At 36.3% G+C, this 25,268-nt stretch overlaps 1 protein-coding gene across 9 annotated transcripts in view; it reads right to left on the bottom strand.

Annotated features, from left to right (window-relative positions):
• Positions 1–25,268, bottom strand: part of PCLO (piccolo presynaptic cytomatrix protein) — a 356,344-nt gene that overhangs the window by 90,610 nt on the left and 240,466 nt on the right. The gene's annotated exons all lie outside the window — the stretch shown is intronic.

Genomic DNA, 25,268 nt, shown 5'->3' on the forward strand with positions numbered 1-25,268 from the left:
ATACAGACCTATTGACACTAAAACTGTTTGTTGCTTTTAATGGTTAACAGTGAAGACTAGATGATATAAATATGTCAAATGATATCGTTATGTCAAATATACTAACCTACAAGCATTCCAGAGGTGGATCTCTTTAGTGCATATACAATCCACATGGCTAGTAGTGTACCCCCAGTTGCCTAAGAAGTGGTAGAGCTGTTGTTTGATGTCTCACTAGAAGTTTGCAATTACTTCTAAAAAAACAGACTACACATATATAAAAACTTTTATTTTTCCATTTTTTTAGAGTCTCAGAGTTGCTATCCTATTGGAATTTAAAAGATCTAGACATTAAAATATTAGAATAGATCCTCTGGTTTTGGTTACACTGTAGTTATACACACAGCTTGCTGTGGTTTATTCTCTGCTTCTTCATAGCCTATATTGTTTATTCTTATGCAAAATAAACCTGTCAGTTTAAGCTGCATTTTTCACTGGTCCAATGCTCACAGAGGAAAAGAAAATTGGACTTCGCAGGCTTGCAGCTTCAATCAGTAAAATGTGAATGTTGGTGGTGTTTTATTTCATAGAAGATTTAAAATTCAGAAACATTACTTTGAAATCCCAGAAAGTGCTATGAAAGTTAAATGTGCGCTCAGAGCAAGAAGAAACAATACCTACTTGCAGTCTGACATTCAACACTAAATTACTTGATGGTCTGTGTCCTCCAGTTATTTCTCTTTTATTTCTAAACCTTTCTGATGGTTAAAAATAATTTTATGAAAGAGAATGTGGTAATGTATTTTCTTGTACTGCTGGGCATGAATTACACTAAAACTCATTACTTTTTGTAGACACCTTAACTTCTTCCATTCATCATTCACACCCAGGCTGAATATTTTCCATTATTACAATAATTATTATGTAGACAATAGTCACAATTCTTAAAAATGGATATGTTGTTCATCAAGTAGAGATAATACAATAGACCTGCCTATGCTGCATGGCAGCTATGCTGCTACTATGAAATGGCATTTATTAAAGTATAGCCAGAGCAACTCAAGCTTGCATCTGGTGTGTGCTTGGCATTTACAGGCAGTTATATGCCACACCTCTGATTGGTACAGCTGCAATTAAATATCCCAATACTAAACGCCTCTCCAATTTAGTCTGCCTTTTATTTACATATATATATATATATATTGGTGCATGAGTCTGTAGCTCATGTTTCAATTTGAGCTATGCTTGGGCAACAAGTGATGAGCTGGATATTTTTATATGACCTAAATCGAAGCTCTTGGCAAGTAAATGAAGGTTAAAGTTAGTGTTTATGAAAAAAAAAACCAAACAAAAACCCCTATGACATAAAAGATAAATTTATAGTTTCCACCACTTTTATATCATTATATTACATTAGATTGAGTTTCACTGAAGCTATAGGGCATAGTATATTTACTTTTTTTTCAGTAATGCCATATGAAAGATTAGAAAGATTTTGGCAGAGAGATGAGCTTCCTGTAGAGAGCTCTAAGTTAGCTGAAAGTCTTAAACCTTTCACTGTCAGGTTGTTTTCACAAAATAAATCCACTTTTAAAAGCAGTTTACTATGAATTCAGATCAAAAACAAACAAACAAGCACAACAACATGCAATTATATATAAATGTTAGAATGAAAAAAGTCAGTCTATTTGAAAGTCACCTAAAGATTCACCTAAAGATCAGTAAACAATGAGGCTGCAGGAATTTCTTTTTGCTATCTCCTGCATGAGTGGCATATAAATAAAAAGAAAATATTTTCATGGGGATTTAATGTCAGGTAATGAATTTAGACTACTATAACCCTTTTGCTTTCTATATTTATCATACTGTTGTCTTCAGAATTCAGGAGGGATTTATTTTTCAATTTCTGTTTTTGAGGAAAAATTATTCTCATTTACACAAATGCAGTTCTCTTAGTCCAGCTTTTATCAGTTACAACTGAGAATGGATTGATATTTGGATTTGAAGATTTCTTTGGGAGGGACAGGAGGGACATGTCATGAGATGCAAGCTTAGCGTTCTTGTGGAAGTTAGTGTCTGAAGAATCACTCTTTCTCTGCATAACTTAGTTTCTAGTCTCCTTAAGAGTATAAATTACTGCAGCAAACATGTCAAAGTCTGTATAAAACACTGTTGTATTGTCAAAACAATTAGATTTTAAGCATAACTCTTAATTTAGATTACAAGAAAATTGACATAACTTCTTAGTGTTAAAATTTCTTTTGTACTTCCAAACAGCAAAAAGCTTTAATGCTTTTTCTTCTACAGAGGATGAGTGAAATTACCCATACCTCATGCAGGAGGATGCCCACTGGCTGCTGCTGAGATACCCACGGCCTGATCTTGCTCAACAAGGTTAATCTCTGACAAAATCAAGCCTAACAGACTGGATCCAAGACAGATCGAGACTCTACAGCCCCATTAGTGCTGGTGTCTATATGTCAGTGAAGGACACCTCCTGTCTCTTCTCCATCACATTTTTTCCTTCAACCAAAATATCCCCCACTAATGAAAGAAGACAAGACAGGTTCAGATCAGTCTTCGTTGCTCTATCAACAAAACAGCAAATGCATCTCACTCTGTGGTACCCTAGCTGCCACTCAAGTGGCAATAAAAACTGAGTGAAGGGAGAGAATCTCATCAAGATTAGGTCTCGGCTCTGTCAAGCAGAGTTAAATAATAGAAGCCTTAAGACTAGTATGGATGAAATACAAGCGGGAATTTATATATGTAGGACATCTATAAGGAATGGTGGAGGGCGGAAAAGGAGATTCATGACACGTAGATTAGCAGGTCATCAAGATCCCAATGCATTTACATGTGGCTTCCCAAGAGACTTAGGTCAGGAAACGGAAAGCAGCCCTAAAGAAGATAGGGCAGAGCCACACTTTAGCAAGACACTGACTAAAGCAAAGTGAAGCCATAAAGAGACAATGTCAGGAACATAAAGAACAGAACTGAGGCCATAAGAGCTCTAGATAAGGAAAGAAATGTCAGAGAATAACTCAGCAACATTTTCCAGTGACTCACAGATGTATGGACTAGAGAAACATCACAACCACCAAGAAAAGAACACAATCACCATCACCTTCTAAAGCTGCGCAAAAGGCACCTTACCTCTAAGACCGTTACATGGCTGCCAATTTAAGAACCCAGAGGAAGACTCAGTAGTTGGTATCTCTTGCTCTCTGGACATACCACTTGCATACACAAATCCTGGTGCTTAGGAGAACATGGGTTTGAGAGAATGGGTTTATTTAGAAAGCACAACAAAGAAAGAAAGAAACAAAAGAAAAGTTACTCTGAACCTGCTGCCTCTTCAGAGCCTCTTCAGTTGGGGGTGGAGTCCCTGAAGAGGCTCTGAAGTTCACTGCCCTGCGGGATCTATCCTTTGCCTTACGAAGCCATGGCTGGTCTCCAGCAGTGTCACCACTAAGGAACTAGAGTCCAATTCAGAAAATAATGGAATTACTGGGATATTTTAAACACTGAAAGCATGCAAACTAAGCAAACTTAAGTTTGGCAGCAAAGGCCACAGCTACGCATTGAGTGGCAATGTTACTTAAGGTCACATACAAAAAAGAACAGAAAGTTTTTGTGACTCACAGCAAGCAAACACCACCACTTAAGTAAAAAGTCAAGCCCTCTTAATGAGCATGACAGAAGACCTCAAATAACACTTTGTCCTATAGGACAGAGTGAGATCTTTCCTTGATGTGTTCTGTCAGATAATCAACCTCTCTACCCTGGGGTGATTTTACAGTTCTGAAACTATGTGAGTACTCAAATATCAAGTAAAATTTACTCACTATTATCTCATTTGTGAGGGTCATGTATTTGTCATTTGAGGGTCTGAATTTGTGAAGGTCAAGGAAACTGAATGCAAACTGCTGGCCAGTGCTATGCAGTTCTGATCTCCTGTACATATCTATTTTTCAATTGCATATATAATTGTCCTTTTAAAAAAAGTTGGGGGAAATTATGTTCTTCATAATGTAAGTAGGTAGGGTAAATCCATGATATTATCTTGGACCCAACATATTCACGTTCTAATTCAAGCAGAGATAAATTTTCCAGTCACATAGTGAGTTTTCAGATCGACAGATTCTTTCTAATGAAGTTATTTAAAAAATAATTTAAAAATTTTGGAATTACTTTAGCTGGAAAAATTAAGTCATTCTTTATATTTTCTTTAAAAACAAACAAAAAAACTTTTTAATTTCAAAAGGACCTTTCATTCCTATTTTTTTAATTGATTTAATATTTAATTTGAAACTGAAGCAGTTTTATCTCCCACTTTTTCAAGAAGAAAAGTTTATTTCATAAGAAATCCAAATTCTATTTTTATCCCAAGATAGGTACATGGCATAGCCATGCCAAAATATGACGGTGATGCAGAGTTTGCTACATTTTATTTTTTTTTCTCAAAAAAAAATAGGTTATTTGGGGGGGGGGGGGGTATTTTTTCCTTGTTCTTCACATTTTCCTTCATGGAATATCATGGAGCAGATTTATTATTTGCTGGTTTCCACTAGCAATAATGTGAGCCACAGGTGAAAATGCATAAAATTATCTCTCATTTTAATTTGTCATCACATTTTCAGATTATTTAGAACAATAAAGGAAAGACTTGGATAGCAGTATGTATGTCTGCAGGGAAGAACTGGCATGCGCACATATAAAAACTCCCTTTTGGTTTTACCTTGTTTTGGGCTTAGAGTCAATGTGCCAGTTTTTATTTGTTAGGGATCATGCCTCGTAGCCTCAGCAGCTGTCTAGGAATTTTGAATAGTTAATGAATGAAGAGACTCAGGCTTCTCTTAGTATGGTTCATCTCAACTGACACCTATTTGAAATGAGATGAATCACATCCCTTCAAGCACCTTTCTTTCACTTCTGGTTAGAAAAGGACCCCATAACATTAGCTTAGGTAAGATATTTACTTTTCAGACACCTAAAAATATGTGCATTGACTTCCTCACTTGTCACCTAAAATTATAAATCTGTCTTAGAATCAGAAATGGACTTTTTGTCCTCAATTTAGCAAACTGGCAGTTGTACCTTACCAACAATGAGAAGAACAAACTGAAAGATAGTGTACCTCAAATGAAGGGAATTAATGGGGCATCATCACAGACTGGGTTGTAGTTCTGCTTCTGCTTCAGCCAGCTAGGTGACCACCACAGGCAAGCCAATTAGCCTCTTTGTGCCTCAGTTTCTTTATGTGTTAAAAAGGAATGGTGGAATGATAATGGTATAGTACATTAACTATGAGATTTGCAAGTGACAAGCATTTTTAGTAAGGAAAATGTTATGATTATTCAACTTTAAAAAGTGCAGTTTATATATCTGCTAGACAAATGAGAGTTACTAAAAGTTACCAGTTGGAAATGCCTGGCATTGCAACAGTAAAGTTGAAAATCTTCAGGATTTCTGTTTTCAATAAATATTTGGTTTTCCAAGTTCAGCAATAAGATTAGGCAACCCCCCATTTTTAGGAACATCTACTGAGTGACATTAATGGTAGCTCAATTTCACTGCTGGGTTGAGAGCAATTAGGCTCCCCCATACGACGCTAAGCCTGCCTGAAACAGTGTTTCCAGTTCCCAAAGTAGCCTCTCCTGGGGGCTCAAGCACTACTCACTGTCTGGGTACATTCTGAGCTACAACCTAAGAATCAAAAAAAATGGCAGGTTTAAATGCGGTTTATGAGTAGATTTTATGAGTAGAGTCAGAGACAGCTAATCAGATAGAGATGGAAACTTTTGCCTGGTCATATTAAAGAGTATGGTTCAACCTGATGTACTACTGCTTTTGGCTGAGATACAGCCACCCCCATCTCACTTCAGGGGAGTGAGTGGCTGTGTGGAGCTTAGCTGTCTACCAGGGTTAAAACACACTTCCAAATCTGCAGCATGAATAAGAGAAAAGGGAGCGAGCCTCAATAACAACTGCCATACATCCCAGTGAGAACAGTCCATGATATGAAACTAAAATTGCCTTCAGAAACACGTCAACAATGACAAAATTTAATTTTAAACTAAATAATTTAAAATAATGAATACTCTGCTCACTACTTTAGAATGTGATACTATGTTTGCAAACTGATGTTTGCACATCTCCAATATACTTATAACTGTCACACAAAGTTTTTCATTAACATCCCTGTATACAAATTTGATCTGCAGTACTTGATCAGGGAAGTAGCATTATTCTCACAAATAGGTCCATTGTAACAAATGTAGAATTTGTTCATGAAGAAAGAAATTGTCTTTAAAGAAATAAATGATGCAGGATTGGGCCCATGGTTATGTTAGGTTCACTAAAAGAAATTTGAATGCATAGTTACTGCAGCTATACCGCATATTCAAGACATGATGGTGATCTATCTGGCAACTGCATACCTAATCAACTCACTAAGATGTTAAAAACAGACCCTATTGCTTTTACTGTAACTGTTACTTATATTGCAATGAGGTTTTGGAACTCAAGTAATAAAACAGCAACACAAATGTGTTCCTGTTTGTTCCATGTTATCTACTGATATTGAATTCTGAGTCAAAAGAGATGCTTACAAGGAAGGTTCCCGAAAACAAGAAGCCTTGGAAAGGAAAAGAAGGTCTGGAAAGAAGGTGAAGATCCTGGCTAGAGGAGAGGTGTGGGAAGTGGGGAAGACCCTGGAGGTCCAGGAGATGAATGGAAATAAGTGCCAAAGGCCCCAAGGGGCCTTGGCAGGAGATGCCTGAGACAGGCACCTGTGAGCAGTGGCACAGCAGGAGCCAACACAACATCCTGCCCAACTAGCCCAGGCAGTTGGTACTGGAAAGGAAAGTGGGACCTCCTGAACTTGGTGCTGGGCCAGGAATGAGCACGTGTGAGAATAAGGTTGGGCAAGGATACTGCTCTGCTTTAGTATTAAAACTCTCTCTCTATCTACGTCCCCTACAGGCAGGTGTTTGTGGTCTCACATACAGTAGTGGGAAACTATGGATAAACCAGCCAGAACAACCGATCCCATTGCATTTATTGCCTGCTGGCTTTAACAATCCAATTAATTAATTAATTTTAAACCCTTTAATATAAGGGCAAATTCAAGCTAAATTTAGCAGGCATACTGATTAGTAGCAGCTTCTATTTGTTCTCATTATCTACACTAAACAAAATGATCTCTTACCAGCCCGCGCCTGTCTACTTGTGTGTTTCTTATTATAGCTATTAACATACTGAATTCACCATGTAAGTATCAGAAAGACAAACATAACAAGTGTGTGATAATACATTCCTTTATGGTTAACTATAGCTCTAGAAATATTATCCATGCACCTCCAGGGAAAGCAGTTTTCTCAGGGGAGAGGCTGCTGTTACCCCAAGGATGACAGCAGTCACAAGAAGGCCCTGCTTGCAGCTGATGACAAGCAAAAGGAGGACAGGGTGGTAAGCTCATTTTCAAGTCTCCTGAAGGCACTTCGGAGCTTTTCTGCTGAAGTAATGGAGTAAATCAAAATTCACAAGGAACAATACAGCATACAAGATCTGGTTTATGACTTCTTGGGTCAAAAGATGAGGAGCTGGGCTTGATGGACCTGTGGCTCGGTAGGGTCAGGGAAGGTGGTGGAAGGATGTGTCCCCAGCTTGAGTGCTGTGTGCCAGTGGTGCTGTGCAAGCACCCATCCTTCTTTTTCTGCTGCTGCACAGCAATCAATGTTTGCTGCCCATGAAGGCAACCTCTTGCTCTGTAACAACAGTAGTAAGCCTATCTATTTTGTTGCTGTCGTAGTCATACTTAGCAACTGCGCATGAGCCCTACAACAACCTCTGCCCCTATTTCTTAAAGCTCATGTGTCTTAATTATGCATCAAAACCACATTTAAAGACTGCTTAACAGTTACTGAATAATCAGCACTGCATCCTCACTTTAGCTTCACTGGGTATAACAGTGGTCTATTCTTCTTCAAAAACATGTTCCAAGTGAGATATCAAGCATTATTTTTATACTGCTAAATGTAAGGGTTAAACTGACATTTCAACACTGTATACTCAAACTCAAATGTGTATTATAGGTCAACAGGGACAAAGGAGTTTGATCATTTCACTATGTAATCTTTTAAGACTGCTTTCACCAAAGCTATTAAACATCCCAGGACTGATGGATTAAAATTTTAAGTGTCAAACAATGCAAGAGAAGAAAACAATTGCCTCTGTTTCTTTACATCAACCCCCTAAATATTCTTTTCCAGACAAAAAGGGGTAAAACAGGTGTTGCATTTAAAGGAATAAAAATAACATATCTTCTTCCTTCTAGAGAAAATTTAAGCAAAAGCACCCTCCCCTCTAAACTGAGTAATTACATCCATGAAATTCTGTGAATCAGTAATGTAAGAGGTGTCAATAAGGTAAAAATACACACAAGCAGTAAAAAATGGCAGCTGAAACTTTAAATCCCACAAACATACTAAATACAATTAAAGAGTAAATCACAAATGGTGTCGTATGCTTTAAAGATGAAAGAGTTTGAGCAATTCTCCTTAGGTAAAAAGTATCCAAAAAATTCCTAAATTGCCTATAACTTATTACCATTTCAAAGTCATTTCTTTATCTTCACCAAAACAAACAATCATTTTCCCTAAAAGCAATGAGCCAGATTCATTTGGTTGGATTTTTTACAGATAATAACAAATATTGTCTTGACAGTATACAACAAATTTTAAAGAAAGTAATAAAAAGCCCAGTCATTTTCCCCAGTCAATTCCAAAGTCTCAGAGGCAATAGAAATATAATTGCCAGTTTTATTTCTCCTTTGCCAAATGCCTGGAGGCCTGCAGGACCACTCCTAATCATACTGTAAACCTCTCTCTTCACAGGCAAATGAAAAGAACTGAACCCCTAATACATCCTGAAGACCTATAAATGAAAACTGCAGGAAGAAACTTGGTTTCATTCACTTATGCAGCTCTTCAAAGGTGCTTTAACGACTTTAAATCTATCAAACTGAGCATGATTTTACTTGTTCTTCCACTGAATTCAGTGACAGGGTGGTGAGGCACTGGAATGGGTTGTCCAAGGAAGTCGTGAATGCTCCATCCCTGGAGGTGCTCAAGGCCAGGTTGGACAGAGCCTTGGGAGACATGGTTTAGTGCGAGGTGTTCCTGCTCATGGCAGGAGGATTGGAACTGGATGATCTTAAGGTCCTTTCCAACCCTAACTATTCTATGATTCTATGACAGTTGAGAACTGTGCATGGTGTCCAAATTGCAATTTAATACTGATGCTTGCATTCTAGGTATGGATGATGCTACTAGGAGGACAGCCTCAAATGAGTAAAAGAAAATACTGTGTCACACAACATATGTAAGGATAGAGTATATAACAGTATGCAGGAAAAATTCCCTGTGGACTACTAAGTAGAAAAAAAACATGCTGTATATTTGCTTAGTGAGTTCCTGACTCATATAGCCTATGTCATAGTCATATATGACTACATATATGACTATGTATGTGCATGTATGCACATGTGCAAACATATATGATGACACATACATACATATACCTATGCAAATATCACAGAAACATATGTTTAATTTAATGTTTCTGGGACATGTTAGATGGCTTGTCTATTCAAATAGAGATACTTATAATTTTTTTACTGGGTTTGCTTCCTGAAGCACATGACATACAATCAGGTCATCATTAAAAGCTTTTGCAGGAATAACAATTGTTCACAGTGTTGTTCATTTCAACAGTCATTGTATTGGTGGTGGTGTAGTCCAAGTCCTTTTTGCCAATGTACTTTGTAAGCGTACATATGCTGATATAAATCCTATGGGCTAAAGTGATACTTTGTTGACATAATTGTAATTTCTACTAAGAGAGATAGGTATGTCCATGAAGCTATAGTAATGAACTTCTTTAAGAATGGTATACAATAATCCATATGATTTTGACAAAACTGTAAATTAAATTTCAACTGTAAACATATCAGAACACTTAGGCATAATAGTTTAGTTCCAAGCATTGTTATGTTGCTGCAATCAAGAATGCTGTGTGATGACCCCAGTTGATAAATTTAAATCCAACAAACACAGAAAACCTTGTATTACCCATGGTGCTTAGAAAGCCTTTGCTCTAAACAATGCATATTACATCCCAAGATACATGATTATGCATAATGAATTTGAATTCTTAGTGTGAAGCATAAACAAATATAGGCCAGTATATTATATACCAGTAACAGGTCTTTACACATCTCTTGCAAAAGCATTTTGTTATAAAGTTTAACACATTCAAAAGTCTGGATATGGGGGGTTGTCCATTAGGTGGCACCAAATTTTTCTGTATGTATGGAAACTGTAGACAACAGAGTGATGGTTTATCTGAGAGTAACTATCAGGTGCTCTCACAGCTAGTCTCCATTCAGAGACAGAACCTCTGAGATGGTTTTGCAGCCCATCAGCATGCATCACTGTTCGATATTCACCCAGAGAGAGTTCTGTGTTCCACTGAGAGAGCCTATGTGTAACTAACCGCGCACCTAGTGTAAAGCTGGTTTTATCATATTTACTAGTCTATCTGCATCATACTCAACAAAGGTCACTGTGGCATTTACGTAGTTTTAGTTCTTTCTTTGGATCTTCACTCTTTCCTAAACTGTGGGAAACATTTTTTTTGTCTCATGTTCTCTACAGCTACTCAATCACAAAAAAGCTCCTACTTTTCAACTAACCAGTCAGCTTCCACTATGTGAATTGCAGAGTTATTGCTGTCAATGATAGCCTGGTACTTCTAAGAACAGTACAGTGGTCTGTGAATAAGAAGATGAAAGACTGTCTACCAGTTATGAAAGACCTTGCCTAGAATTTGGCTTCCTTTTATCCTTTCTTTCATAAACATCTCAGGAACCCTCAGTTCTCTCTAATCAGTCACTTCAGACCCATTTGGAAAGTATAATCATTAAATGTAATAAAAAACTTTATTTAGCCATAAGTTAATGATGATTTTTATTTAGCAGTCCCAAAACTGTCTGGATGATCAGCAAATGTATGAATGATATGGGCTGATTCTACTTCACCCACACTATGACAGAACTAATTTAGCAAGCTCAGTGCTCACACAATGATGAACATTTTGTGAAATGACTCATTTCTTTTTAATGTGTCATGTTTAAGGTTAATTTCATGGGGTTCTGTTCAGCACATTATCAATAACTAAGAAATAATCAAATCTTCTGTTCATTGAGATGATTGGTCAGCACCTCTAAATGGTACTGTCATTGCACTTGGAAGGTAAATGGTACTTGTCTTTCCCATACAAATAGATTCTAACAATGAGCATGTATGATGTACATGACTGATGTACATGGGAGCTTGCTTTTCACTACACTGCTTACCATATAGCTCTAGAAATCTTTTGCTCTAGTACTAACTAGACTGTCCTAGTGTCCTCTTTACCTCCTGCCTGCTTTTACTACCTTGTGCCTTGTGGATGATTAGATCATTCTTTCTCATCAGACAAATTACATGTATAATCTTTAAAGCCTTATGGACTTTTAAAGACCTAATACTTCTCAGTTATTAGCATGTCCTTTTGGTTTGTCAGCAATGGATCCCCAGGGAAAGGTCCCTTACAGTCACAACATATAGGCAGATGCATAACTTTACAGAGGTAGGTGGATAAACATAATTTGAGATCAAAGAACATTATTATTCAATCAAATTAGTAATATATTTCAGTGGGATTCTTCTTAGCATTCAGAAGTGGGCATCGAATTCCGTACTCATTATTCTGCATTTTTTTGTATATTATTAGCAAATTTCATCACCACAAAGCATTTTCTCTGTATTTCCCTAATATCAGAAGGTAGACACTTTTTTTACACCTTTCCATGTGACATCTTATTATTACTCAAACTGTTCAACTTTGATTCAAGACCTAAATGAAAGTGTAGACTCCTTCCACATGTTTTATTTTGGACTGACAGTGACCAGATCCAAAAAGAAGGTTAACATGTGATAAACAGATGAACAAGCTACTTCTTAATTTGTAAATGTTTGTCACATAGAACTATATTAATGAATAATTCCTTTTGTGAAAGTCAATGTAACACTCAAAATGTAAAGAAAATACAGCTTGAATGAGCATCACGGTCCTATAATGACTTGAGTGTTTTACAGTTTAATTGGATACAGTTTTTAAGAAAGCTACTGTTTCATAACTGGGTAGTTTGGGAAATAACAGAAACACATGTGATAATGCCAGGAAAAAAAAGTACAAGGAACTAACCGAGCAAGAAAATGTAACTAAGCTGAACTAAACTCCTGTTTATGTCAGCTGGGGAAGCCACTACTGAGCACCTCTGACTTTTCCTTGGCACATTCCAACATATGTTTCTAGGAAAACAGCAGACAAGAACTTATGAAGAGGCTTGCCTTGACCTATTGAAGAGGAAAATCACTAAACAGGAGTGTATGCCCTAGAGGAAATGCTGCAAAATCACAATTCTTGCTTTAATTGTAGGTCACATGGCAATACTGAATGAGAGATGTCAATGCCACAGGAATCACTACCGGACTTTCTTAAAATTCATGAATATTTCCTTCACAATAAAGTTTTAATAAAGTCTTATTAAACTTCTAAGCTTCCTAAAGTGCTAATGTAAATTCCCTCATTTTTATAAAATTCAAATATATATTAAAGTGTAATATATTTTAAATATTAGCCCAATGTAAAATTTGCATCTACAGATCATAGAATCACAGAATACACTTATACATAAATAAATATATAGGTAATACAGTTCCACCTAGTAATTGTGTATAGAGCCCTCAGAATTAGCCCTGTGGATAGCCTAGAATACAAAGAATTGTTTTCAGACCATCTCTTTTGATTTACCTTAAATGACACTGAAACCTTCTCACCAAGTGTATGTCCTATATGTGCTGTGTCTCTCATGTTGCCATTTATCACAATATTAATGCATAAAGAAGAGAATACTAGCAACTAATTTTCAGGTAATCAGTGTCGTGAAAGATGTCAGCTAAAATAAAAGTATACGAATAATAAAAAAACCCTCCAAACTCAACCGCATGTATAGAAAAAAAGACAGGAACCTTTACAATTGAACAACATAAATCCAGACTTCACAGTAGCAATTTTTGCTACTATCGGATTCAGAGGACTACCTGCTACTTACTGGGAATGACACTATAACACTATTTATAGGTACAAATCATGAAGCAATGTTGGGTCTCTGGGAAAGCCACGACCAAGATCAGTATGAAAAATAATAACTTCCTGTTTTATCCATGTTGTTCTTCCATTGAACATGTTGATGTATCTGTTCTCCTACTCAGTCTTAAGCATTTGCTATGTTATATGGCATTCCATTGCAGGCAAATTATTAATCTTAGCCTGCAACTCTGCGGTTGAGCACAAATGGCAATATAGTTCAGATCAGCTGTAATTCAGACAACACATGTCAACCGGAAGTATTTTATTTTTCATGCAAGATGAATATTTAGAGAAGGTTAAGAATGTTAATGGCATCCCTTGGAAAAAAGATATGCAACTTGCTCATGTTTAATCCATCCTAATTAACTGTACCAGCAATATCTGTCATGAGGGAATAAATTGTAGGAAACTAAACACAGATATACTGGGAAATATGCAACAATTTGGGCCTTGAGAACATTATTTGAATACTTTCAAATCTGTTGTTGGTATGATCATAGTTTTAATGAAGACTATATTAGCTCTTAGACTGTCAAAATACACAAGCTACCCTTTCATGCTAAATACCATGGAGAACCATAGAATCCTAGAATGGTTTGGGTTGGAAGGGACCTCAAAAATCACCTAGTTCAAAACCCCCTGCCATGGTGCGGAGTTGGAACTAGACCACTAGACCAGGTTACTCAAAGCCCATCCAATCTCAGAAAAGTATTAAAAATTGGTTAAACAGTGTTGAAATTAATATTGTGGCACGAATAATGGATGTTAAATTCTGCATCAAAGTTTTTAATAGGGATCCAAGGGCTTGCATCATATTTTCCCAGGACCTGGCTGCAGAATTTTCTTCTATATCCAGACATTAAATACTGCGTACACCAGGAAGACTTCTTAAAGGAGTGCAACACACTCTGATAACTTGGAAATATTCTTAAAATCTTCATTTTTCAAATGCAGTGTGAACCACCTCACATACACTGTGTCTTTTCAGAGAGAAGCAGAGCTCAGACCTTGGAGAACTTAGCTGCTATCTGCCCACATCTGCCAGACACCAAGATTGACAGTCTGAAATCTCCTTTCCTTCATGTTTCTCACATTTTATACTCTAGTTTAGTTCTCATGTCACACCCAAGAAAAGAAATGTCAGTACATGCTGACCTAAAAATGCTCATTCTATTATGTGTCTTTCATGAAATCTGATCTGCAATATTCAGAGCAAATGGTTATTATTGTAAGATAATTGGTGCCATACTGAGTTGTAGGTAATTGTCTGCAAAGCCTTGTATTTTGTAAGTGATTAGCTCTGTCCCCTCCATTCAAATCAAGACCAACTCCATTTTTCCAGAAATTAGATTTATGTAACTAACAAAACCAGTCAGAAAATTACCTAGAACATATTAATGTACCTATAATGTAATTTCAGAAGTTTTCAAATGGACCATAACATCTAAAGATCATACAAGACTTCTGCTCGCTGCTGTATTTAGAGAGATATCAAACAATTTTACATTCATTTTGCACCTGAGGTACTCCCATTAAAAAGAAGGAGAACTAATACAGATTTCAATGAGTTCTGGCTCAAACATTTTACAGGAAAAAGCATAGCACACCTTCCTGTTTTTCAGGCAGTGTGTCAAGCAATATATATATATATTTTTTAATTAGAAAAGTGCAAAGTTGCAAAAGGTCTGTTATCTGCTACTTGCACCAAGGTACATTTTTATTCTTTTATAGTTTGGGGATTTGTTTATTTTTTTTTGTGTGTAGGGTTAGTTTTTTGTTTTCTTTTTTTCTGCCCCAAAGTTTTTTGTTTTGTTGGAATGTGGAACAAAATTAAGATTTGATATTAAATTTCTGCTTGAGGAAATTATTTCAAACTACAGTCTCTAATAATTTACAGAATTTGAAATTCAGTATTTTCAATTTCAGTTGCATTTTATGTTGTGTTTTTACATTGCAAGTACACTTTAAGAGGCTTGTTTTTAGCCTTTTCTTGTAGAAGGGTGAAGTTGTAATTATCTATTTTTTTCATGGTGAGTCTCTAATATATACCATAGATGAAAATGATAAATCCAGATAAAGAATAGTAATTTTTAATCAACATTTTGCCCTGTTTTCTGTCAAATGATATAATTACCTGCCCCTTTTGTCTCAAAGAAATCTGAAGATTCTCATTCAAAATTTTCCCAGCCATACCTTATACATGATCTAACTAGCCTTTGGAACAGGCTTCAAGAAATTTGAAGTAAAGCCTTTATGCATTTTTTTTTCAGAGTGCTTACTGGATTTTTCTTTCTTTAAGCTGACTTTTTCTGTATATGAATAATACTCCTATTTTGTAACATTCTATATTGCAAAACTGATTGCAGAAAATTATTTCTGTTCTTGTTTTTGTCAGATTTTTTTGTTTGTTTGTTTTTGCTTTTTTTTTGTTTTGATCTGTCAGATCAAATTAAGTTAGAGCAAATTACAGCCCAGTTCAGCAACTCCTCTGAAAACAGTTGATAAAACACGCTTCAGAAGTTGGAACTTTGGAAAATTCTGGAATAACTATTGTTTTAAACTAAGTACATCCAGATATTGGTTGATTTAATTTAAGTAAATTAGGAAGCATCTCATTTTTCTTTATTTCCTGTTATCCGATACTTATAGAAAACAGAGGCTTTACCTATGTCACCATGTCACGTTTAAAAACACTGAACTGAAGCTCTCTGAGGAAGCATTCCAAACGTGTGTCCAGGCCTTACACATTACCATGAGCAAAGTCCATCTAAAAGACAGATAATGCTCTACTCTAAGACAACCAACTTTCAGCAGTCCTTCTTTCTTCACAATGAATTATTAATAATTGCTAATAATGTTTCTTATGGTCTTGGAAGAATCAAATGTGCATATGCTCATCTAGAAAACGCTTTGAAATAAGAAGCCAGTAAAGAAAGTCTGCCTGCTGCGGTACCTAGCTTCATTTGCAGGAACATATACTGCTTCTAAGCCTGTCTACTTTTACAAAGTGAGTCTTGCAAAGAGCTAACATACTGTTAGCCTGCTCATTTCAGATCACAGTAACCTGCATGATAGGAAACACAATTATGGTATTTTTAGTTTCCCAGTTCACTGGGAAATAAAACCATAGTTCAGTGGTTATGAAAAAAAGACTTTTTCATGCCATAGTAAGATTTTTCTTGGAATGCCCATTTATGTGAGCCCAGATACATACTGTCTCTTAAATACAACAAACAAACAACTCCTGGTTTTGTTTCATGAGATGTGTACCAGCATACCTAACTTAGGCACTTAGCATCTAAATTTTAGGTCGTTAGTGAGCCAGTTCACCTAAAACAAATATCTACATTCCCTATACAGTCAATGGAGACAGGAGGGTGCTTTTGATTACTTAAACTGGTAAGATAAATTGGCTTCAGTTTAGATACTGAAGGATTTACATTTGACTAGTTTCTTTGTAAACCTGTTAGACTTGTCCCTGAAATCAGAAGACAAGAAACAGAGCAAAACAGGCATGCATTTTTGATGCTCCAAGTTGAAATTCAACTCCCTTTTAGCACCCATAAGCGAGTAGTTGCTGCGCAAAGGGGCAGGCACAGTTTCTATGTGTCTCCATGCTTTTATTTCCCTGTATACCAGGTATAACAAGATTTAGAGAACACATCTCCTAGTCTATCTCTTACAACTTCAGACAGTCTGCCTTTGTTTGACTAAAGCTGTAGCTTTAGCCTTGAACATCTTGGGCCCAGTAACTTGCTATAGCTGTTTCACCTCTGTGCCCAGAGCTCCCTCTGCATTCTGTATTTTTAACTCCAGTATGGCCGAATCAGAAAAGTCATAGCTTTCCCCTTGCCACCCCTGCCAGTGTGTACTGGGAATACAGAAACAGGAAATACAACTGAAAAAGATGCATCAATTTGATTTTAATACACTGTTATATTGTAATACAGCCAATGTCCAGCCATATTTTTGAGGTAATAACGGACAGATCATATGAAAAATAAGGAAAGAAGGAATTAAACTCTTTTATAAAGACAAATGAACCTTAATAGTACTCACAGTGTCAAAATACAGACAGAATTATCCAAGACGAGTAAGAGGAGATTTGGACCACATGGATGGGTGATACCTGTCAATGTCAGAGGCAGAAAATCAAAGCACCCTTGATATGTATGAACCCAGAGGACAGTGGAGAGTTGTATGGTCCCAGTGGGAATGGAGAAGAAAGCTTTGTGGGCAGCCTGGTGACAGCATTGCCTATTGCTGTTTCTGTTGTACTCAGAGAAACAGGGCTTCAGACATTCTCTGGAAACAATGAAGACTCTTTCCAAGAAGTACCTGGATATCCTCCTGCCAGAAACTATACATCAAGGTCCTGAATAACAGCTGTTAAAAGCAGTGTGTCTGATCACTAATTGTGTTACTCCACATAGTGCTCTACAATAGCTAGTAGTGCTTTGTAATGTGATCCTAGTGGAATGCTACTGAAAGCTAGTTACGACACCAGTGACATTTTTTCCAGCGATCTTTCACAATTTGTGTTATAAAGCATCTGATAAATGCTCTTAGTCTGACCTTTGTGATTTTTCTCTGCTTCATTACCTCTGGAATCTCTAATGGTTGCGTTTGCATCTACTCTCTGATTGACCCATCCAGGTTATTTTGCTTGTCTTTATAAATTAAACTTACTTATTAAAAACTAAACAGAAACTCCCTAAAAAGACATTTTAATGACATTATTAAGTTATTATTAAGAATTCAATTTCCTGGTGCAATCTGTATCACAGTGCTTTTTTCCAGTAAAATTGATTTTCAGCAATAATTAGGTTTTCAAGTATTTTCAGATTTCTTGGGTTTAAAGAATATGTGGCACTCAATAAGCTTAAGTGCAAGAGTAAAATATCTGTAACTTATGGTATGCAAGAAGACAGATCTTTACTGGTCCTAATATGTATTAATTTAACGCTTCTTTCTTTTAACTTTAAAAAAATTATAGATGCCCCATAAGTTTTCTTTTATCTTCTGCTTTAAATTACATAAAAAAAGATCCTGAAGTTCAGTCCATACAGCATCTCAACTACTTCTTAGATCCAAGTTACTTGTCAATAGATATTTTCAGCATTGATTTTTATTGCTGGCAAATTAAATATAGAACAATTAGAGTGCTGGGCAAAACCATTACAAACTCATATTATCTGTTTTATCTCATTGAAACAAATAATTTAGGTATACAAGAAGTTTTTCTAATGAAGTATTCTTGCAAAATCCCAGCTATATTGTTCTGCCAACATCAGATTAAACTAAATCTCCAAAACCTAGATGCTCAATACTGTAAAACATGGAAAAGAATTATTAACCAAGTGTATTTCAACTGCCATAAAACAGATTTAGTAAATAAAGCTGTGGACAGAGTTACAGTATCCAGCTCTCAGAGATTTCCATGCCAAACATTCATACTGTAAGCTTTTCTTCTCCCATTTCTTTCTGTAAGTCCCACACAGGTGCTGAAACAATTTTCACTCCTCCTGGTGAATCCGAGTTCTTTCTCGTATCTCAGCAAATGGCCAAACAAAAGTTTCAGTGCAACTCAGCTCCTACCATGTAAAGAACGGAACTGAGACCACTGTTAGTAGGATTGCATATGAAATAGCTAAACCAGTGTAAAATAGATTTTTTCCTTCTTCATTATAACAGATATAAGCTTAATTGTGATGTTATCCTCTTTGTTGGAATGTCCCTGCTAACTTAATTTTCAGAATATTTTTGCTTTAAAAACAACCCCAACTTTCTAACTGTTTAAAAGGTATTTTCTCATGTGCTGAATGCCTACTGCTACACATAGCAAGAACAATGCTGCAAGTTTGTTATTATTTATTTGAGAGAAATCCAAGGCAGAACAAAATACATGGATGTAAAAGGACCACAACTATGCAAGTGAAGATTTACAGCTGATAGGGGCTATTTAGGGGTTTGTTTAGATTAAGTTTTTTCTGATGAGCTTCAGGGCAAAGCTTTCAACCAGGTGATGGCATTGTCTGTTATTTTGTGCACACTTCCTCTGATAAAGTCAGGTTCTGCTGGGACAGATAAACCTGAGCCTGTAGCCCAAGGGATATGTTGACAGCAAGTTCTCTTGTCTTCTGACCCCACAGAATAAGCATGACAGAACAATAAATCACTAAGACTAATGCTCAGAGAACAGGGTAGAGTTAATTATTTGTCTTCTCCTATGCAGTAACAAATTAAAGCAGTCAAATTGCAAAATGGAAGTGCAGGATGGGCAGAGCATTTCTGTTCCTTTAAGGCCTGATCCAGAGTTTTTTTGATATATTTCCTTCCCTTCTTGTGTTCCTTTTAATTTCTTTTCATTATTTTCCAGCTTTATCATGCTATCTACTTTCTGCCAGCAGTGTAATTATTAGAGGGACTTAAGAAAGAATGCTGGCTCTTCACTATCCCTACCTTCATGAGGACTGGAAAATCTTTTTTCTCTGTGATGCCCCAATCAATGTTTCTAATTTTAGCTGTCTAAACAGCAAGCAGCACTCACTACAGTCTTTTAAAACTCAGAAAGATCCGGTGCCTATTGCATAGATGACTAAGATCAGTCAGTGCTACACTTAAGCCCATATATAACTCAGGGGTAAGACGGAAGGGTTGCAAGAGGAGTTAGAGGGAAGGATAGTAACTTACTGCTTCTATTCTGGTTTTCCAACTATTGGGTGCCCATAACCATTCCAGCCACACTGCGTCTTCTGCATGTAAAACATGTTTATGATATGACAAGAGATTTGATATGATGGACAGCCATTACACATGCAATTGCATTTGCAAAAGACCTTCTGAAACTGGGTTTGGTCTTGTTATTCAGCTATCCAAACCAGCCCAAAAATGCTTAAAACAAGCTGCAGAAAAAAGTTTCTATATTTTCTCATTCATTCTTTCATGGACTGGTCAATAATTCAGTTGCATGTCCCATTCTTCTTCTGAGAGGACTTAAAATAAATCATGTGTTTCCAATGCCAGTAAATAATAAGGTTCAAGACAACAAGTGTTGTCTTTTTAAGTGTGAGGTGTCCCTGCCCATGGCAGGGGGGTTGGAACTAGATGATCTTAAGGTCCTTTCCAAACCTAAATATTATATAATTCTATGATTCTAACAAAAATTTAAAAACTTGAAAAGATATGAATGAAAACTTTTGATCTGAAAACATACGAAGGGAACATCCCTGAGGCAAAGCTGTGGTGAAACAGCTTCCGGAAGCTGGCTAGTTGGCACCTTTCCCTGGCGGAGTAAGAAAGATGCTTGTATTCAAAGATGTTATTGCCCAGAACAGAGAAAATACCTTGCAGATTAAATAGTGATCCTAGTATTCCAAGAGGTTCTATACAACATTGGTTATGCCCAAATTAATTTTACTTATACTAGACAACCAAAGTACACTTAATCATACACCCATATTGGCCATCTCCTCTAGTCCACTGATCAGTCTTATTTGCATTCTTCTCAGAGGCTCTTAGTTTCAATTTGAGGAACAATTCTGTTTATTTGGCCTCATACTGGGGCATGAATGAGAGAGAGTGAGCTGTGCAACAAAGGTTGTCTTACAAAAGGAAATTGTGACACTTCAATACATATATAAAAATATGCAAGACTTTCTATAGAAGGAGGAAAAGAAGCTTGAATAAATAAGGATAAGAGGAATAGGGAGATTTCAGCTTTATTTCCTGAAGACATCTGAAAGTTCTGAGATTGCACAGTTTTCTAAAGATGAAAGAGAGCACTGACATTCCTAGGAAAGACCCACTCATTCAAAATACTCTGCTAAGGAGAACTGGCCATGTGCACAGTTAAAAGCAACCAACCAATTTGGAAAACTGACCATCTGCATCTTAGCAGTGGAATCTAAGTCTAAAAGATACTGAGTACATTTCAGAACTTATTGTCATCTTCAGATTTTAAAGCTGAGGACAATGGATATGCTTTTACCTACTCTTCATCCTGCCAAGAGGCTGCAGGTGGCTCTTCTTAAAGGACCTTCATTGTGTTTTGAGGAGCAATGCTTCTTGCATCTTAAGGAGAGTAGTTATTAAGCCAGACCAAAACAAGTGCCTAAGGACTGGACTGACATGCAGGGAACCATTAACTACTGCAGAACTCTCAAATGGCAGTGTATTTTCTCTGACCTAAACAGCTTTAACATGGTGGCAATTTTCTTTCATTGTCTGTACTCACAAGCTAGTTTTTCTTATACTATTGGACAGCTTCAGGATGGGGAAGCTTAAAAAATCCCTGTATGATGAATATTTTAAAATAGAACATGCAAAATTCAACTGAATTTAACTGAATAGCATGTCTCTTTGCTGGCATGGACTGTTTATTCACTAAAATTCTACAGCGAAAGTCTGTGAATCGCAAGATAGGGGGCATCCTTCCATTTTATGCTAGAAATATTCCTTTGCAATATTTGCTATAAAATAGGCACTGGGAGTGCTATTTCAATATTTTTAATAATAGGAAGTTTTGTCTATATACAATGCATTTATCATAGTATATATGATTTTCCTATTTTTAAGTTTGGAAAGGTATTATTTAAATGAGGCATACATGTTAAAAATAAACATGCATCCATAAAGCTTCAGACAGGTTAGCAAAAATCTGATCAGTGTCATGGTTGCTTTTCAGTGGAGTATCAGTAAAAAAAGTAAGATTGTCACAAATCAAGTTCACCTTTAGCTTTTAGACTACGCAAACTCCCCAGACGGCAAGGAGATTGGAAGTTCAGGGGAACCCTTCATCTCAGTGAATGTCAGCTGGCTCAAACACTGCAACTCATGCTTGGATGACTGAAAATTTGGAACAAAGAGAGTCCTGGTTCACCACTTCCCAGCCTCTCCACTCAGTCTCTTGAAATGTTTCAATAAGAAAACTTGAATGCTGAGGGCATGCAGCAAATTTGTAACAGTTGGTAACACATTAATATTGGATTTCTGCTTTTTACTCTAGGTTCTTCTATTTCTAAAAAAAAAAAAAAAAAAAAAAAAAGCTGGCAGAAATGCCATCCATTCACCCAAGATTTATCAGGTGGAACATAACTGAACTGTTTCTGTCAACACGAGAGGGAGCACAGACACAGCTATCAAATTGACACAGCGCCTGCACTTGATGAGCTCAGTGGAATGAGTCTTCCACCTACAGCTTTTGTAATGCCAATGAGTGATGAATCAGATATATTTTTGACATTTGAAAGCAATTCAAGGTGAAGGAACGAAGAAGACTGATATTTGCTGGTCAGAACTATAAATAAACTCCAGCACTAAGACTCCTCCAAAGCTATTTAAAAAACCTATAATTTTATGGATTGCTATTCCCTAAGGAAAGGAATTCTAGCTATATCTTAAATTGTACCATTTCTTCTTATATGCAGTCATGCAGCCAGCATGCAGGCCTTTGGCTTCCTTCATAATCACAGTAAATCTACCCTTGTTCTTTATGTTACTGATAGGATTCTCATACTTGACCCAGTGTTTTCTAGTTTTAGAATGAGAGGAATTAATTAAGTTGATGGGATTTTTCGCAGCGAATCGTGTTCTTAGAAAAGCTAATGAGTCAAGGTATTACCTTGTAATGACAGAAGTATACGTTTACTTGATGAATAGGTATATACTCTATCTTGAAGTCACACAGCATTTCAGCAGAAAAAGTGACTCATGATTACTATACAAATTACTAATATGCATTTATCATTTACAGAAGAAGTTTTCTGTGTTCTCATGTGATGTGAGAGACAGCTAATAACTTGAAACAGAAATGACGGCTAGCCTCTATATTCAGAAACAACACATCAGCAATATTGGTAGCATTAGCAGTTTGGCTGGATTTCCATGGATCAATATGAGAGTGATTCAGTGGATTTTAGCACTTCTGAAGGGTAGAGGTTAAATGTGCATCAGCCATAGTTCCACTAAAAAAACCCAAACAAAACGAACAGTGAAGTAGTCAAATATTCTTTGTTGACCTACAATAGCCATCTAAACATAAAACGTAACAGATATAATGAGAAGGTAACTGACAGCAAGGGGAAGTGTTTGTCTTGTATGCTATGGTAATGGCACATTTGCAGAAAGCATTTTTGCTCTCTGACAGTACACTTAACACATCAATAGTAAAACATATTCTGGGACATTATGTGAACAAATTCTACAGAGTAAGGTATAATGATTTTGATGGAGATGATTTATGACAACACACCCAAATCAAGGATATTTTTATAAAAATCAGATCAGAAACAGGAGTGATCATAGGCTGTGAGAATGAAAGATAGGAATAAATAGTTTACTGTTCCGTTCATCTTTCTAGAAAATATGAATAAACCTTCAAAGTACTTTATGTGAACAGATAGAAAAGCAAACTGCCATGTCTGAACTTTTCCTGTAGCTATTGTAAATCCAAGATGTTCTTGATCACTGCTAAAATATACATTAAGTGAAGATCTCATTAAACCTCAGTTTCCAGAGAAGGTCCTGAGAACAGAAACCAAAAGACCAGAGATAATCCAGGCAGTAACTGCTTATCCTCTTTCTTGAATATCCAGTCTTGGGGAAATGTTGAATAGCCACATTCTCCTATTTACCTGCTGGTACTGAAACGATGCATGCATGATCTAGGATAATTATGAAAGACACACTGTTTTGTATGGAGGGAGCTAAAATGAATACTTGCTTCAGAACACACTAAATTAAGGTCAATTATTTAATCATTCATGCGCAACAAATAATACTATTCTATCATTTGATGAGTGAGATACCAGCCGTAAAATACAAAAGGCAGAATCATCTTGAAAAGGCAAAAATTAAGACATTTTTGTTGATACATCATTCCACTGAAATTAGTGTATATACACCTTCTTTATGTCTATCATTAGAATATTGACAAAGAAACCACCAAGGATGTAAAAAACAGCAGAGTGAAAGCAGGCGACACTGTTTTGTAATACCCACAACATATTTAAACTATTAGTTTTGAATACATTCTTTAACCAATTTGTTAAGCTTTTCTATCTGCAAAGTACTTTTGACTTAATTGTGACTTTTATTGCATGCTTACTATTCAAAGAATTTAATGTGAATTGAATTCTGCCTCGAAGAACTATTCTTCCTGCTTATCTTATTTCTTTTGTTATTTTTTCTCAACATCTGCCTTTATTAAAGAAATAAAGATTATTAGTTGAGTGAATTAGAAACAAATGTATTATATTTCTATCCATGGATAAACTGACATTTCAGGTGCATACAGATATACATATGAGAAGAGGACCTAGAAAATACAGGTAAGGGGCCATTTATGTGATCACAGATAGAGAAAAACATTGTTATTAAACAGAATTACTATATAACTATAACTAAGTCAAATAAATTTCAACTACTTTTCATTGCCTAAAGGATGATATGTAGTCTAATGCAGTCTTCTTAAAGTCATTTAAATGAGAAAGACACTCCAAGTTCTTGAAAAAGAAGTCTGTGGTAGACTTCTGTAGATGTTTCTTTTTCTTTGTTGCCTGTTGCGGCAGGTTGTATGACTATCTTAAACTAAAATTAGGTCAGATAAATTCAGTGAAGTCTGACTTTAGGGAAATTCCAAAAAAGTTAGTGCATGTCACAGAGACAACTGGATCTCTCATCTGTTTTACCTGTGTGACGAAGAAATGTAAGTAATCCCAAACATAGATACCTAGATGATCAAGCCATATTAAAGATCTCCAAAACAGCATGTCCACGAATATACACTGATGGTGTATGTCTATGATGTACAGCTGGACTCTTGACATATTATCTTACACCTAATGCAGACAGCATGTTGGCACATATTATCAAAGACATGCCATAATATGGCTCATCATGGCAATTCTCATTGGCTACGGAAATCATAAAATGACCTTCTATCAGCCCTTGTCTCCTTTAGGATTCATAGAGGTTTAGAGGGGCCCTTGTCTCCTTTAGGATTCATAGAGGTTTAGAGGGGCTCT

Source organism: Pezoporus wallicus, unplaced genomic scaffold (genome assembly GCF_028554395.1).
Source record: "Pezoporus wallicus isolate ANWC-B61680 ecotype Strahan unplaced genomic scaffold, APGP_CSIRO_Pwel_v1 contig_3058, whole genome shotgun sequence".
In the NCBI taxonomy this organism is placed as follows: domain Eukaryota; kingdom Metazoa; phylum Chordata; class Aves; order Psittaciformes; family Psittacidae; genus Pezoporus; species Pezoporus wallicus.